The sequence below is a fragment of the Kogia breviceps genome, chromosome 10 (genome assembly GCF_026419965.1).
Source record: "Kogia breviceps isolate mKogBre1 chromosome 10, mKogBre1 haplotype 1, whole genome shotgun sequence".
NCBI lineage: Eukaryota > Metazoa > Chordata > Mammalia > Artiodactyla > Physeteridae > Kogia > Kogia breviceps.
Genome location: NC_081319.1, coordinates 12,454,076 through 12,472,789, shown reverse-complemented (window position 1 = coordinate 12,472,789; position 18,714 = coordinate 12,454,076). Strand labels below are relative to the sequence as shown.

Genomic DNA, 18,714 nt, shown 5'->3' with positions numbered 1-18,714 from the left:
GGTCAGATTTCATACTGAGCCTTGGTTCTCTCGGGTTGAATTTTATCTGCTTCTCAGTCCCTGGAGCCCAAGTTCTACGTTGCACAGAGATCTGGCACTGTTGTGCCTAGCTGGCCTGCTAGCGTGGGCTTTTTTTTTTGCTAAGAAACGGCAATGTGTTTTGCCTGCCTAACCCAGCCGCAGCCTGTCGTCCGCTAGACAAAAAGCGGCAGCCCGCTGCTGCCTGCAACGGCCGTGGCGGCGACGCAGGGAGGCCGGGCCACCTGAGACCCGCGGCGCTACGCCTTTGTTGGCCCGGCTACAGATGGTGCCCCAGCACTGGGTTGAGCCAGGGGCGGGCGTGGGGGGCCGGAGGACAGGAGGGGGAGACCGGGAAGGGGGTCGGGCGGGAGGGGAGGAGACCGTGGAGCAGCCAATCGGGGTGCAGCCCATCAGCTGACCGCTTTTGCTTACACCAGGTGCACGCCGGCTGCGGGGAGCACAAAGCCGGGCGCACCGAGGGCGCCGGCAGCAAGCCAGCGAGCTAGGCGAGGCCAGTGCGTCCGCGCCTGCAGCGCCCTCCGGGCGGGGAGAGGGGCCGCCGGCGTCAGCCCGGGCAGAGGCATCCGCGCGGTGGCGTCCCTAGGCGCCCCGGACGCCGTCCTCCGGACCTGGACGCTCGCTGCCCCGCCCTCTGCGCCCCACTTCTGCCTTTTTTCCCAATCCTGACTGCCCCTGCCCCGGCCCCCGAGAGCCGGATTGAGCCCAGGCCCGCGCAGCAGCTGTTGCTCGTGTGGCTGCTTCGCCTCCTGTCTTGGTGTTCTGCCGGGAGCCCCCCAAGGAGCCAGTGCCTGTGGGTTGGGAGAGAGGCGCCGCTCAGCCGGTCCTCCTCCTCCTCTTCCTCCTGCTGCCGCCGCCGGTGCCTGGTCCGTGCGCACCCCGACACCCCCGCCAGCCGGGCCTCGGGGTAAGTGCGCTTGCCTAGCCGGGCAGCAGCGGGAGATGTGGGCGGCAGCGAGGGGAAGTCGAGGCAAACTTGGCGGCGTGGCGGGCCCGAGAAGGGGCTGGGGAACCTGGGACAAGATCGCGGGCCTAAGGGGTACGAGGGGGCGCGGCTCATGAAACTGGGGAAAACGACGAAGTCGGGGAAACCGGAATCTAGTGACCTCCTTACTGAAAAAATTCACTGGGGTCGGGCAGAACGATACTTCGGAAGGAAGGCCGAACAGAAGCGAGCAAAAGGCATTGACAGGAGGCGAGCCCGCTAGATTTCAGGGACCGACGCGGGGGAGGGTGATGCCCGGGTATCCGGAGGAAGGAGGGCTGCTGGAGTGTGAACTGGGGAAGGCAGCCGGAGCCGGAGAAGAGCGCGGAAAGGGGGCCCGGGGAGTTGGAAAGACGACTAAGAAGGGGAAAGAAGGTGGCAGGCTGTGGAAAGAGAAAAGAGGAAGGATGTTTTGGCGGTGGCCTTGTAGGTAAAGAAAGAGACAAGGGGAGTAATTCACAAAGCATCGAGTGTACTGAAGTCAGGGTATTGGGAAGAATCTGCTCAACTGTCGCGCGGTCGAAGTGGGGAAAAGAGCTCATCCTACACGTTTTGAGTCCAGAAGGGGTGGCAGCCTCACGAGGCTTTTCAAGGATGCTGAAATGTCAGGGAAGCCTCGGTCCGCTCCAGGCACGGAGCCGGTGCTGGGTTCCCCGCGCGGCCGGGGTCGATGGCGAGGAAAGTTTGCCAGCGAGTGTCCTTTGTGCTGCGTGGAGAGGGGTGTGGGCAGCCGCCGACTGGGCACTTCCCGGGGCTCTGCAGCGACTACCTCCGCGGAGGGGAGTCCCTGCTTGGCAAGCCCAGGTAGAGTGGAAAGATCGAGTAGCTGGAGGGGCGCGGCGCACTCGGGAGTGGTGGGAAAACCGCCCCAGGACGGTTGTGAGGGAGCCGGCCTGCCTACTCGGCACTGCGAGGTTCGGCGGTGGTACCTGCTCTGGGAGACAGAGGGGGACCTTGCCTGATGGGTTCACCGCTGTAGCCACAGTGCCTGGAACTGAATGAATGAATGACCGGGGTGGGAATGGTTTTGAGGCGTTCGAACAACAGAGGAAAAGGCCAAGGGTCCAGGAAAAGAGACCCTTCTCTAAATCTCATGCCACCATTAGCATTAGCATTTTCACTCCCAGACCCAGAAAATAAAGAAAAAGTGGAATTCAGTGACGGAACAGGTATTACTGACTTGAGCTTTTGCTTGTAGGATTTTTTTTGAAAGACAGTATGTTGTTTTGTTTCGCAATTTGCCTTGCCACGGTGGTCTAAAGAGTTAATATTACTCGAATATGCTCATTACTTCATTTTTAAGATCTAGGACTGGAGAACTGGAGAGTTCAGGAAGGTACTTTGATCAGTGTAAGTCTAGAGTAAAAGTGGTGTTGTTGGCTCCAGGGCCATGTGTGTCCCGAAGTCTCTGATTTGCATGCAAATGTGAGCGAATCCTGGCAGATGTCTGGCCTCATCCATTCACATGAAGGAATTTGAAAAGACAAGGAGTCTTTAGTTAACAATAGACCTTAAGAAAATGGAATAAAGGCGCAGTGAGTTTTTCTCTTTGGGAATTCCAAGGCTTGCTGACACCTTTATTCAAGAGCCAAATTCTCTGAGTGCTATTGTATTGAAAGCCTCAAGTACTGCTTGCTCTTTACCTGGCTGTGTGTTTTTGTGCAATTTCAAGCTGGATGTTCTGAACTAGTGAGGAAAATGGTTATATGAAGCAGACAGTAAGTTAATTTTACTTCTGGTGGTTTCAAGTAATTTCTGAATCGACCCCTCAACTTTTATTTAGAGTTTCTTCTCTTTTTCTTTCAGTAATCCCACCTCCTGCTCACATTTGCTCTCCATCCTCAGACATATACAGTATAGGAGAAGATAGTTGTAGATGACTAACAGGAATCTCTCATTAGAATGTCCATAGTCCAGTCAAAATCATTTTAGTGACAAGCACCAAACTTGTAGAACTGCAGGTGATGAAACCATCACGTTCCTAGTCACCTGAGGGATTTTCGGGTCACAGGACAGAACAATGAATAGCGAGGCAGTCATGCAGTAGACCCCCAAACAGGGACATTTCTGCCTTGTCTAAGAGTAGCTAATAGACCACTGCACTGCTCACCTCCTGGCACTGATCAAGCGATGAACAAAAGGCGTGCAGTGTGGGCCACACGTGAGTCCCGGGGATTATACCTACTGACAGGCCAGCCCAGTGGCCTCTTCTTTTGTCAGTCTCAGACACTGTCGAAGGGAAAAAGAACCTATTCACTGAACAGCGTTTGCCACTGTATGCTATATATTCGCTGAAAGGGACATTAAACTACAACCAAAAAAAAAAAAAAAAAAGACAAGACAACATTGTTTTGAGGACTCAGTGGGGGGGGGATGGGGGATGGGTAGCAGATGTTAGTCTACTGTTTTATATGTTTCCTTAAGTTATTTTCACTGGTTCAGTGACTTTTTTACAAATGAAGCAGTACTTTCCCAGGAGGGGAAAAATGAATTGAGTCAAATTTAAGTAAGAAAATGTTATAGCCAAGGTTACATTTACTGTCTTAGAGCTATCTAGAAGTCAGAAAGTAACAAATCATTATAATAAACTCTTATGTGACTTAAGCCTGGGATTTTGTCTTGATTATGGACTTGAGGGCTACCTGTAAAATGCAGTTGACATTTATTTCTAAACTAGGCAATGAGCCATTTTATTGTAAAGTTACCATCTAGGTATTTTTGAAACAAATGTAAGTTCAAAATGACCAAAGCCTCACATTTTGTGAGAACTTACTTCGGCTGTTACCTGCCTGTGTGAAATCTTTGTTCTGCAAGTCTAATGGAAGGGAAGATTAGGGCTTACTCCTTGGTAAATAAAAGTAATAAATACTTACTATTAGAAAAGGATCACTCCGCTAAATAAAATCTTAGACCGGATCCAACTGCCGACTCTGGTTCTGAACAATAATATAGGTAGTTCTGGGCAGTGTCTGGAATTCCCAAAAAGCAGGGGAAAACTCAACCATTGATTTCTCTCTGGTTAGACCCTGCTAAGGCTAGCTTCTTGACCTGAACTGTTAGAACAATTATCACATATTCTAAACCAGTGACACTCATGGGAACAAACCCAGTAGGTACTAAAGAAAATCTGTCTCTACAGAATTATAATGCTACTTCCCAAGCCAGTTGGGCATGATTATAAATAATTAGAATGGCAGACTTTTTAATGCCACCATAAATAAGCCATGAATAAAGTATGGTAAATTATAGGACCTGGGTGTCATTTTTTACTAGACTTTCATAATGCTTTCTTATAATTTATTTTTAAGCTACAAAATAATAATAATAGTTCTTTGAATGATTTGCTTGAGCACTAATGTAAGCTTGCTCAAATATTGTATTTAACTTTTCAGAATTATTATGCTGAACACCTATTTTAGGTTAAGGCAATCTGGAGATAAAGCAAATTCCATTTTATACTCATAATCATATTTTGGTTTCTGGGAAAAACGTAAGTATCTTTAACTCATGAATAGAGCTTTGATTAATATTTTATTCAAGATGAAATTATAATTATATAGATGAAGTCAGAAAAACAGGTATTCTCTCTTGTTTTGGCTCAAAGTGCAGAATAGAGACAAAAGTTAAACCCTATATGTAAAATCCAATACTTGAGTGACCAAGGGAACCATTCATACTACAAGTCTTCTTAAATGAAGTTTGCCTTTTAAATTTTCTTGTTTTACTTATTTCATGGATACATCACTGGATGTAGCATCCAAGTCTCAAAACATAGACAAATGCATAATAAATTGTTTACTGACATTAAAATTACAATACATGATAAAATAACAGTATATATTTTCAGACTTTATGGCCACCCTATAAAAGTGTTAAGCATATTATTCAATAATTAAAACATGTGCCATTTTATGTTAGAGTTTTTTTTAAAGAAAGAATATGCAGGCTTATATATTATTATTATACTTTTTACTTTTTGAATATTTCCAAAAGGTCTAACAAAGGTAGGATATTATTAGCAGTTTTATCAGTTATTTGCTTGGTAACTAAGCTACCTAGTCAGAGCCAGGTGATCTTAGATCAGCTTCTTAACCCCACCAACCCTCAGTTTCCTCATTTGTATCATGACTAGGTTGGGAGAATAGGGCTGCAAGGACTAACTACCATAATGCGTGAGGTTGCTAAAAGGTTTGTGGAAGCTGTGTGTGTCTTCAATACCACAACGAACATAAACGTTTAACTTGGATGGAACCATTACAATTATTACACCAAAAGTCATCCTGAGATGCACAGAAACTAGGCTTAAACTTGCATTGATACAGACTGGAGGTCTGTCAGCTCTGGTTTGAGGGTACCCTCCAAAGATGCTGCTGCCTTGACTTACAACATTTAGTTTTGAAAACTGAGGAGTGAAAACTGTGTTTACGATGGCTTATTGCCTTCCATTTACACTCTTCATAGCTCAGGGGTTGAAATGTTATTTGAAAGCTCTGATTAATATACATGTCTTGTAATTTTCTGGCCAACCTAGCTCACATCTATTATACTCCTGGCAGACATGTGGACTCCACAACTGCCCCCTCATTTGTATATGAAACAGACACTGGTGGCATTTTTTGGTTACCATAGTTACATTAACAGTATACACATGACCTGACATACTTCTTCGTGAAAGGGTTTTGTTGCAAATATTATGTTGACCTGGGAGTAAAGGACAACTATCTAAAGTCTGAGGCATACATAGATTAATCTGTTGTCTATTTCTGGAGCCACCATTTCAATCATGGGAGAAGAGCCATCCTACAGTGAGGTCCAGGAAAAGGCAATCGCAAGACTTTGACTAGCAAAGATGTCTAAGAGAGGCATTTCCAACAATGCTTAACCTCTACAGGAGGATGTCTGTTTCGTATTCATTTCAAAATATTTGCTCCTCCTATCCATGACTGCCCTTTGTGAGATAATGCATCAGCATAGTCATTTTTGATTCATACAGGGAAAAATGGACAGCATCCATCTCAATAAGACCTAGGGGACAAAAAAATCAATCTGCACTATTAAGCAGTAAGCACAAAGAGAGGATCTTCATTTAGGAAAACTAAAAAAGCTTTACAAAGAAAGAAAGATTGCTTAATTGGTTTCATGCCTATAATTTTCCCCTCTAGAAAAAAATGTTAGCATAGCAATAAAGAATATCATTAACCTGCACTGTTATTTCACAATAGTAATAAGTCTTAATTTGCATCTATAATAATCACTGTAATCAAGTACTGTACAGCGAGTCAGGAAGGCACAGGCTCATTTCCCAGCTCTGACACCAATGACTGAATGTGTGACCTTCTGGATGTCCTGCATCCCTCCTGGTGCTTCACGTCCCTATCCGAGTTGTGTTTTAAAGGATCCAGAAAGACTGGTAGATATTTCTAGTATTAACCACTGCAAAGAATTTGATTTCTGCCCTATACATCATGATGAAATGGAGAGCTAAAGGTCTGGGGGACATGGCAAGGTGATTTTTCTGGTTCCTAATCCCACAACTGAGAGATTGTTTTGTTCTTTTAAAAATTTTCTCCCCCTAATATGACAATTCCCCACCACCTCACTTGGACTCTCTTGAGGGTAAGAATTTTACTTGGGATATAGGAAGCTGCTTAGGATTACAGAACCCTTGCACACTCAGTAAATATATACTGACCACCAGCCATGTGCCAGGCATCATAAGAGGTACTAAAACCAAAAGAAATTAGCTTGCTTTTTCTGCATCTTGTATGCTAAATCCATCATAAGCATTTTAGCACACCCCCGCCCCCAGGGGACATTTGGAGACATTTTTGTCAATTATCGTCACAACTGAGGGTGGGGTGTGCTACTGGCTAGAAGCCAGGGATGATGTTAAACATCCTAAAATGCACAGACAGTCCCTCCAAAACAGAGAAGTATCTGCTCCACGTGTCAGTCAGGCCAAGGTTGAGGAATCCTGCTCTGGTAGATGTAGCTCTGCCCTCAGTGAGTTTAAGTCTAGTACAGGTGACAGAAAGGAAGCTGGCAGTACGATAAAGCATGCTGTGATGGTGAAAGTGTGAGCTACAGCATCTGTACAGAAGTAGGAGCCTTCATTCAAAGTTTGGCTGCCAGCAAAAGCTTTAAGAAACATTCTGATTAATTCCCAGAAAGGGCTATCGATACCTGGAACACCAGTGTTCAGCAGGAGACAATTTTAGATCTAACCTCATTGAACATAAGTGAGTTGGACGGTTGTTTGAAAGAGGGTAGACGCCTTAAGTTTGTTGAGAACTCTACACTGGATGGAGTTGTTAATTCCTTGGAGGACTCAGAATTCAGAGTGTCTTGAGTCGTTAGGAGAGGAGGCTCGAAACAGAACGAATGTCAGTGGCAAGAAACATAGGGCTGTACAAGCTGCTTAAAGAGAAGATGTAGCTGAGTTGACAAAGTGAATAATGCCTCATGTTTTAGAACCTCAAATTCTGCAGAGTCCTGAAATATGTATCTCATTTGACCTGCCGCAGTCTGAGACACCAAGTATTATCATTCCTTCTCCTTTTTAAAATTTTTTTTTGCCGTACACGAGCCTCTCACTGCTGTGGCCTCTCCCGTTGCGGAGCACAGGCTCTGGAAGCGCAGGCTCAGCGGCCGTGGCTCACGGGCCCAGCCGCTCCGCGGCATGTGGGATCTTCCCGGACCGGGGCACGAGCCCGTGTCCCCTGCATCGGCAGGCGGACTCTCAACCAGTGCGCCCCCAGGGAAGCACCCCTTCCCCCTTTTTTAAATAACTAAGGAATCAGAGCCATGGAGAGATTCAGTGTGACCTTGGATGAGTCACTTAGTATTTCTCTAATGTTTATCTATAAAAGAAGAGGGGTTGCAAGGCTCTTCTTCCTAATGCAAGTTCAGTTTGTCTAAGGACACATCTAGGGAAACAATGGAGCTGGGATAAGACCAGCCTCACTGCCTCTCTCAGACCCAGTGCCTTTCCCATTCACACCAAGGCTGCTTCCTGGACCATGAAGTCAGAACAGGTAATAATATGACAGTGATTCAGCATTCTACCTCTCGGGTTACCAAAAAGAGCAAGGATTTTGGATGCATCAATTATAATGTATAATGCAGAGAAACTTAAGCTGGGTTTCCCAGATACCTAAGGACTAATCAGACCTTCCCTCTAATATTTTATTTTAAGCCGACCTTAGAAGCTTAAAAAAATACTGTGACAAGCTGGGAAGAAAGGTAGGAGAGTGATGCTAGGGTAAGAAAATGATATAACCCAGAATGTGTGTGCAGAACTGAAGACGTTCCGCCTAGAAAAGAGATGCAGTGGTGGCATGGCTTTCTGCCTTTGTTTGATTTTGCTCTGTTCTTTGGCAGGGGTATTTTAACTTTCCTCCCAGAGAATGATGACCAGTGTGTACATACACACACGTGCACCCACATACAACTGGGGTGACAGACTAGATTCCATACTGAGACATTTATGTGTTTGCTTTAATTAAGCCTGGCACATTAAAAATGAGCTTTGGGGAGAGCCTTCTCTCAAGGTTTTAAAGATTTAACTACTTCTCACTTCTGTGCGATGGAGTAATGTTTTCTTGTGAGAAGAAAGACTGAGAAGCTGCCTGACTGCTCAAATTTCTTTTCATCTTCATAATTCTGTGATTTCAAGATCATGAGCGAGAGTTATGTAGGACTTCAGCCATGACCTGAAAGTTTCCGAGACACTAATGGAATGTATATTAACTTATCCAAGCATGATAGAACCACTGAAGACTCTGGAGCGGCAATTAACTGGATTTCTCCACTTGTTCTTCCAGCTGATTATAGTTCTTTGCAGGGAGAACTACACATCAGGTTTAACCCCTCAAAGGACCAATGAGCTTTGCTGTGTCCTACGGGGATAGTCTGTCTCTGGAATCCCAGCTGACCTCCCACACATACCCACAAACTCATCATTTCTCTCCTGGGAGGCCAGGTGAAAAATTTGGGTCTCTTCAAAACCATCTGAAGGAAAAACACAAAGTATGTGGGCAAATACTGGTGGGACAGTTTTCTCTTCATGCATGAAGGATAACACTGTCAAAACAGAACCCTAGTGAAGAAGTTTCCAAATGGCTTCACCCTCAGGATAGAGCAATGGAATGAGAGATTCACTCCGTGCACATGAGATGCTTTAATTTTTAGGAAGAAAATATTATATAGAACTCCCAAATAGCATCCCCAGGGCCCCCCTTATTACCTTATATAGAACGTAGAAGCAGTAGGAGAAAGGGAATGCTATCCAACATTATTGTGCCTTTCCCGTGTGCCAGGAACTATCTCACACACCTTACCCACATTCATTCATTTAATCCTTGCAACTACTGTATAATGTAGACACCCGCTTTACAGCTCAGGAAGCTGTCGCACAAAGCAATTAAGTAACTTGCCCAAGGCCACAAACTAGTGTGTATTCAATAAATATTTATCAAATGAATGCATAAATGAATAGAATATACATCTGTTTTAGAGGAGAGAGTCCTTTATTCAAAGTCTCAATTTATAGCAGTCCTGCTTCCTAAGCAGGGCACTTTCAAGAATGATGACAAATGAAGTCTTGATGACAGATGAAGTCTAACTTCATCTGGATGACAAATGAAGTCTCAGAGCTGGTAAGTGACAGAGCAGGGATGTGAACTTGGGTCTGACTCTGAAACTGCACTGTTAAAGCACTCAGCTATGCTTCTTTCTCGCTAATTGCAGCTATAAAACAAAAGGATTAGACTAGACTAGCTTTCATAGCCCATCTGGCTCTAAAAATTCTATAATTCCATTACCAAAGTAAGGTTTATGTAAAATAAAACATGATGTATTTTTATTACTTTAAATTTTAAAATCTGATATTTTTATTTAACCAATCATCATTCAATTATTCTTTAAAATTACACTGGAGTTATTAACACCATGTTTTTAAATTGTTTTTAAGATAAGTAATTTTAAATAGATGAAAATGCATACTTAAGACTGCATTCTCCTAACCAGTACCATCACATGGCATATTGAATTATATCATCATCTAAATTTAGAAGGTTTCTAAAAATTGAAAAACATCTTTCTGTTACACAGAGAAAAGAAGTCAAATTATTAATTGTGAAAAAAGTTACTTTGATATTTGCAGAGATAAGGAGATTGCTGAATATTACGGAAAGTATTGAGTGATTTTTACAAGAGCTTAAAGCTGCTAGCAATATTAGAAACTACTTGAGATTTGCTTCTAGATATTGTTTTGCTTTAAGAGATCCTTCTGGCATCCAAGTGATGCATCAGAACAATGTGAGTCCCTGCCATAGAATTACAGGATGTACAATCCAAGGCAGGGCAAAGAGAGTGGATAACTAGGCAGGTCTTAGAGTTGGGAAGAACTGGTTCCAAAACTGCATCCTAGCTGTGGCCTGGAGTGATTTCAGTGAGCCTCAGTATCCTCATCTGTAAAATGGGGATAATAATAGAACCTGCCTTATAGATTCATTCAATGAGATCATGTGTCTAAAGCCCTTTGCACATTTTACTGGACCAAGGTAAGTACTTAGTAAATAGTAGCAATGGGTAGTAGTGGTATTATTATGTGGAAATGTGGCATTCTGACTGCTATTGTGTCTGGATGCTCTTTTGGAGGCAAGTGGAGGTATTTTAACAGAGAAGAAGATACAGACTAGATGTTTGAGAAGTCGATAGTTCACACGGTTGTCACCTTTTGTGATGAACCCCAAGAGAGCTTTATATGTGTGCAGACATGCAAGAAATCTTGAGTCAGTGGTCAGCTGATGTACTTTGAAAGAAGTGGCAAACAGATGAATACATTAGAGCTTTTTTGTTTCTAGATTCTGCTTTGTATCCACTCTCTCTTTTCTCTCTCTGAAAATATTATAATACCCCTAAGTTGTGATTCATAGAATCAGATTTTCTAACCAGAGAGAAAAGGTTCAGTTCAGAGCTATCATTCCCCAAAGAGGAGCTGAATTCACGACATTGTTAGAACTAACAGACCCAAAAGCTTCAACCCTCTGAAATCCATTGTTAGATAATAAAGTTGCTGAGGCATATACAACTCTTAGAACAATGGCTACCATCTCATAAATGCTCAATAAATCCTGCTGCTACCACTGTTATTGTTGATTCTGTGTATCACCATCTTCATAACATTTATCTTCTTGCTTCTTGACCAAACTACAAAGCTCCTGGTTGGGAGCAGATTAGAACCCAAAGAGTCCTCCTGGGAGCAGGTCAGTCACAAAGCAAGAGAAAGCACCAGGCTAGCCAAATCAGGTGACTCTTAAGAAGACCCCTGGTAGATTGACATAGGAAAAAGTTGCTGTGATTTAGCTTCTATAGCCTCTACCCTGTTTCAGCTAGCAGATTCTCCTTTACTCATGAATGGGAGTGTTAGAATACAATTAAGTGCCTCATTTTCTTTGAATTCTTTGAGGGCTGGAAATATTAATTATATACAGAGAAACTTATATTCATTGTCTGTTTAATCCTTCTAATCAGAGCTTCCCAACTGGTAGCTGGGTGCATTTACAGGTAATTGGAGATACTGATACTCTTAGCCCTTGGGTACAGCCAGTACCACCCAGTTAGTCACCTCTGGTTACCCTTGCCAATAAACAGCATTTTCTAGTGTGCTGAGAGGTGGGCATACCAACTATTATCCTTGGTTTAAAGATAAGGGAAAAACCTGAGACAAAGAATTTGTCCAGTATCTCACAGCCAGTTAGTGTATAGGACCAGGTGCTTTTAACTCTGGTTTTCCTCCAGGCTGAGTCAGTCACACTGTCTTTGACTTTCCCACATTTCCTTGTCCTCACTTCAAGCATAGTGTGTTATCTTAGTTTAATATTATTTATTCACATCACAGTGATACCACCCCTCCACCAAACAGCTCCTTAAGGGAAAGGCTATGGCTTACTCAGCCTTGAGTCCCTGGCACCTAGAAGAGTACTTGGCACATGGAAAACACACTTACAAATATTCAGGGGATGAAAGAGGGAAGGAATTTCCATATCATATGTCTTCTTCATTTTGCCATGCTGTTTCCTCTCATAATTAAAAAAAAAAAAATTTCCTAAATAGTTTGGTAGAAATTAGTAGCTCTTAAACCTGTATTTATACTCAGAGATGTTAGTACGTTACTATTTTAGACAGGTTGTTATAGAAGCTGAACTCATTGGGGGATGCTTTTATGTTATTAATGCCAAGGAAGTGTTATTAATCAAAAAGTATTCATTAAATGCATGTAGACTATCCAGTGCTATTAGCAGGGTGATGTGGAGGAATGAAAAAAGTGTACAAGGTGTTATTTCCATCCCAAATAAGCTTTGAGACTCATTGGGAAACAGAATGAATAGAGACAAGACAAAATAATTCAGCGATCATCTGTGGAAATTCCACAACAACAGAAAAAAAGAGGGGCTCGGATGAGATGGGTCTGGGTTTAAATTTCAACGCTATCACATACTAGCTGTGTGATCTTGGTTAAAAGACTTAACTTGTCTGATCCCCCAAGCTGTCTCATCTGTAGAATGGAGGAGTGATATGACCCCACAGGGTTGCTCTGAAGATATGTGGGAAAGCTCTTGCTATAATGCTTAGAACATGACAGTCATTTACTTCAGTCACTTGGCAAATATTGACAGCATCACCTCTCTACAGATCTTTTTGTGTGAACTGGGGATACAGTGGTGAGCAAAACAGATGAAATGCAGCCCCCTCCTATGTGGGGCTTGCCTTCTGAGGGGGGATAAAAGCATTAATCCGATTATCACACAAGGAAATGTAAAAGTATGGCTGTGTTAAGTCCAGTGAAAGAGAAGTTCATGAGGCCAGAACAGAACATTACATGAAGCCTTCTAAGAGAACACCTGCCTAAAGAAGTGACATTTCAACCAAAATCCCAAGCGTAAGTGAGAATTAGCCAGGCAAAGGGGTGCTGGGGGGAGCTTTGTAAGCTAAGATTTGGAGGTTGGAAGAAGCTCAGTGGGTTTGAGAAACAGAAGACCTGTGAGGCTTAGAATAGAGCAAAAGGGAGGCCATTAATCTCAGACCTTCCTTTCCCCCTTCCTCTAAAGTACACTGGAGTTCAGACAATACAGATTATTATGAAGTCCCGCAAAGGGGGAGTTTGCATTATGTACAGAGGGACGGGATGTGTTGAATCTAGTCATGGAAAGGGGAAGAGAACAGAAGGCTTGAATTCCTGGAGAGAAGAATTGCAGGAGCAAGGGTTCAGGTGCCTGGGCTGGCTGAGTGGCATGCCAATGCCTGACATATTTGGACTGACACACCAGGACTAAGAGCTAAAGAGCACAGGAGGAGAAAGTCTCTCCTTCCTTTCTGTGTGGTCTTGGGCATGTTACTTAACTTTTCCACCTCTTGGTTAAAGATAAAATGTATGTGAGAGTAAAAGAGAGTGCCTAGTAAGCTAATATACATTCTTTTATTTCCTGCTTTCCATTGCCTTTTTCCCCTGTAATACATTTCCTTCTCTTGTAGATGAACCCCTGATTAAGACACTGGCTAACTGACAACACATCAACTGTGCTGCCCACACATGTAAATTTTTAAATACTAATTTATACCTATCTTAAAACCCTCTTGCTTGGTATGCAAATGTTTCATGTGTGGAACATCATTCTTGTTCCTGATCTCCATTATGTAAATTGCACTTAGCCACATCTGGCCACGTGTTGACATGAAAGACGTGACTGATGTTGAGTGTTCAAGATCCTCCAAGAGATTTAGATGCTGAGTAATTTCATTACGGTGCTAATGACCATAAAATCTAGTTGTTATTGATTTGTCCTCCATGGAGAGATCTACTTTTCTGCCTGATCTCAATTATTATGGTTCATAATACAGAGATCGTTTCAGCACCGAGTTAGCATGCTGCCCCTGTAATAATTTGTTTTCACTTCATCTTTGTATTGACATATAACTTAATTCAGACATTATCACCAGATAGTTATCAAAGGAGATGATGGAGATAGAGTCACTTATTTTTCAGTAAGATGCCCTTATCCTTCGTATTTGTACTGTGCTTTATAGCAGTACATCTCTGGTTCCCTGAACACTTTTATTACTATTCTACTTTTCTTTATTTTTAAATAGTAATATTTTATTTATTTATTTATTTATGGCTGTATTGGGTCTTCGTTTCTGTACGAGGGCTTTCTCTAGTTGCGGCAAGCGGGAGCCACGGTTCATCGCGGTGCGCGGGCCTCTTCACTGTCGTGGCCTCTCTTGTTGCGGAGCACAGGCTCCAGACGCGCAGGCTCAGCAGTTGTGGCTCACGGGCCCAGTTGCTCCGCGGCATGTGGGATCCTCCCAGACCAGGGCTCGAACCTGTGTCCCCTGCATTGGCAGGCGGATTCTCAACCACTGCGCCACCAGGGAAGCCCTACTATTCTACTTTTCTCTCCATGCTTCTAGAGATCTTCTTAAGTCTTACCAGTTTCAGTTCTCATTACCTCTTACTTAGCTTTACTGAAAGTGCTTCTTAGTGCGTTTCCCCATATCCATTATGTTCCCTCTCCTGTCTTACACACAGCTGGTGGATCAATTTTTCTGAATTGTAGAAATGATTCCATAGTTCCCTGCAAAGACATTTAATGGTCCCCACGGATAATGAGATTGTGCTGAATATTTCCCATACCCCTCCAGAACCACCCTACTCCACATTGCTTTGTAACCTGGGAATCAGATTGTATGGACTGTCCCAGTGGGTCGTTTGCCATCTGGTTTTTGTTGACTTCTGCTTCGTGCAGTAGCTAGCTCAGGGGTGTCTGGCCATCCTTTGTGCGTTTACCTTAACCTTGTCCATGCCTTGTAAATGGTCCCTTTTTAAAAATTTTCTTTATTCACTCCCTTTTGAATGTACCTTCTGTTTTCTGCTAGGTCTCTGACAAGGATAATAAATTGAGAGAATACTTCTTAGTGAAGCATAAAAAGCCCTCCATAGCTAGGCACCGTCCTTCTTTTCTGTCTTGATTTCCATTCCTGTCTTAGAGACCTTGAATCTCATTCATAATGAAATAGTTCTGATTCCATGTACCTATTCCGCCTCTGCTACTTTGGTGCCTTGACACCAGCAGTGTGCTGGTAAATGTTTTAACAGTCAGCTCTCTGAAAAGATCAGCCTGATTCGTAGTGTTTGCCAATTTCTGTGGTGTAAGTACACTCACCATGACCAATCGTAAGCTGACAACATGATGTCTCTAAACTTGGATGTAAAAAGAAATGCTCACGATTGGCTCAGGACACCACTGCTTTGCATACAACTTCACTTCCACTTAGGATGCCTGCTTCCCCCCATTCCCCAACAGTGCCTTACACAGAAGAACTGCCCAGTCAACTATTGTAATTCATTTCTGTTGTTCCTTTGAAGGGTACAATAACCGAATTGACAGCCGCATGTCCATGTAATACTTCTGAACCCAGAATTTTCTCATGAGTGCTAACATGGGTGCTTGTTAGATTTTGGAGACTTAAAAAAGTCCTGAAGCAAAAATCAGTCACCTGTCCATATTTTATCCCAAGTTGCTGAAGCTTACTGAAAAGTTGCTTAATTCTCCAAGAAGACAATTCTCATTTTCTGGTCTTGTGTTCAAATTATGTCTTCATTATCCTCATTTAAATATAACTTGAAGTAATAATAAAATAACATTAATATACTTCATCACTAGTATAACCAGTTGAACATTCCAGTTTAAATAGTGTACTCTTAAACCTAAAACTCTACAGAAAGCTTTTAAGGTGTTTGTTAGTCCTAGATAGATAAGATTGCACTGCATTTTATTCTAAAATGTACTTTATTATGAAATAACCTTTTTATTTAGTCAAGCTTTCCAAGAGATAACTTTAATTTTGCTTCATTAAAAATATCATTCCTATATTTAAAGTTCAAAAAGTAACTACAATTTCCATTAGAAAACTAGGGAGAGTAATAAAGATGATCTTATAATAGCACTGGATTATTTTATATTTTAATGGTTATGATGGAAATAGATATTTAACTGAAACTATTCTTTTTACTTTTAATTTAATAAGACACATGAAGAGACTATAGAATGCATTATGATTTACAATGCCTGCTGGCATTTTAATGTTCTCAGCTGTTCCTTTGCACCATTGATTACACAAAGCCCAAACTGGTGTAATTAAGGACCATCCCACTAATGTGCTCTGGTGGATTTATGGCGTCCAGGTCATCCATGAGCTGAAGTACATTGAGTATTGGACCATTAGTTTCAAATGCATACGAACATAGGTGAACACATTGGCATCAAAGAGAATCTATAATAAGAAACTATTTCAAATTCAGGGAGGTAGCTTTCGCCTGATTTTAATTTACTAAACCAATTTAAAAACCAGATTACTAAAATCCTAATTAACTGGAATTCTTTTTCTCTAGCGTCCACTTTTAGGAGAAAGTGGGAAATTGGAAGAAAATAAGTTAATAACCAAGGCTTTATATTTTTTAAAAATTTCCAACATGAGTTCATTATCAAGGCCTTGAAGAAAAAATGTCTTTTAAAAAATCAAAAATTTAACTACCATTATCAAAGGCAAGAAACGTGGGTATTAGAGATTGAAGCTAAAAGCTTTCTAGGAAACCTTTAAATTTGCAAATTCCCTGAGCCTAATCTTCTGGTTAACCAAGGTTTTACTTTACAAGTTAGTTTTATTCTGTGCACCTGGGAGAACGCTGCAGTGTATTCACGCTACTTACTGGAGGTCCCATAACATCACATCACCGAGGCGGGGCTTCCCTGGTGGCGCAGTGGTTAAGAGTCCGCCTGTCAATTCAGAGCACACGGTTTCGAGCCCTTGTCCGCGAAGATCCCACATGCCGCGGAGCAACTAAGCCCGTGCACCACAACTACTGAAGCCCGCATGCCTACACAGCCTGTGCTCCGCAACAAGAGAAGCCACCGCAATGAGAAGCCCGCGCGCCCGCGCACCGCAACGAAGAGTAGCCCCCGCTTGCCGCAACTAGAGACAGCCCGTGCACGGCAACGAAGACCCAACACAGCCATAAGTAAATAAATTTATTTTTTTTAAAAAAAAAGATCACTGAGGCAAGTGGGTTCACAGAAAGGGTTCTCACTCAGAATGCAGCATACTTGGGTTTAATATCAGCCCTTTCACCAATTAGCTGTGGGAATTCTGGCAAGTCACTTGATCACTGAGCCCTAAGGTCATTTATAAAATGAAAATAATCACATCTACCACCATCTCGTGCTGTGAGAATGTAGGCAAAGCACTTCCCACGGTGCTGTCCCTCTTGCTGTATATCCTGCTCCCCATCCCTGGCCTTTGGCTATCTTAGCACTCTTCCTTAGAGAGCCACTGCAGCCCCCAAGCCTTCAAAGGGAAGGTTTGAACAGGCAGGCACACTTTTTGCTATATTTATCCTCTCCCAATGATGAAGAAAATCAGGTTCTTTGAGTCCTTATTAGAACAAAGTCATATAAAAATAGTTTAGAAAAAGAACTGAAACCAAGTTTATTTTAAGAGTTCAGGGACAGATGGCTTTATTTTGCTTCTTTAAAAAAGATGGCATTCTGTAGAAATACAATGTGCTTAAGGTCTATCAAATTGAAGGGCAAATACTGTCACTCCCCCCAACACTGCAGTCTTTAACCTTGAGTAGCAGGAACTTTTTACACTAAAGATATGTATACTTCTATATGTCGGTCTCCAAATTTTAAAGGAACATTTCAACGTGGAAGGGATATGTTCTTGACATTTTCTCAGTCTGAGATTTAAACAGCACTTAGTCTTCTAATTGGCAAATTCTAAGCAGTCAGATTCTTTAGAGAAATATTGCTAGATGAGATCTAAAAGTATAGGCTCCCCTCTGAAGGACATTGGATGCTTTCATTTTTTAAATACAAATTTTGAGAAAATGTCAGGTAATAAATATTACTACTGGATATAAAAAATATAACAAAAGATAGTACAGAACTCTCTTTGAGCAAAGAAAAACGCAATAAATATTCTGAAATGGATGTAAAAATGTTTGCCATTTTTTTGATGAGAAGTTATTTTCACTATTACAAAGTAAACTCTCATTCAGTCTGAGAGCAAAAGAAAATCTAATACGATCTAATGGAGTTGCTTGACTTAGTTGGCATCCAAAAATCTACAGCGTTTGTATTAGCAGCCTACATATTGGCACTTTCAGTACCAACCATGATGAGTCTATTTTTTTCATTGGTCTATCTGTAGTTTTGAATGTATAATCAAAAGCCATTGTAGCAACTGGCTCCTTATGGAACATTTGTTAACATGACATGGTGAAATCTATGTGTGCAGTGAAAATACTAAGCAATATGCTGTGAAGTTCTTAAAAAGAAGTAATGAAACTTAGCCTTCTAGGCATGTTAAGGCTGCCGAACTAAAGATTTCGCGTTTATTTAACATTTAATCATGTCGGTAATTACAGAGCAATTATTTTATATAGACATATTACGGGAGGAGAGTTAAAATAATTTGTAAAAAGACTAAAATTAATTGATTTCATGGTAGTTTTTATATCACTGCACTTGCTGGTACTAAAAAGGAGCAATAAAAATAGCCCAGTTGTTGGTTCATGTTTTGTTCTGTTTAGCCTTCTGTCGGTTTCTCCATTCAATAATGTTAAA

General features: G+C 42.1%; 1 protein-coding gene across 1 annotated transcript in view; it reads left to right on the top strand.

Annotated features, from left to right (window-relative positions):
• Positions 1-435: 435 nt before the first annotated feature.
• The window catches only part of LRRN1 (leucine rich repeat neuronal 1), a 43,552-nt gene continuing 25,273 nt past the window's right edge, over positions 436-18,714 (top strand). Inside the window, exon 1 of the mRNA XM_059077505.2 lies at positions 436-946. The gene's annotated coding sequence lies outside the window, so the exon portion shown is untranslated. The remainder of the gene's footprint in view (positions 947-18,714) is intronic.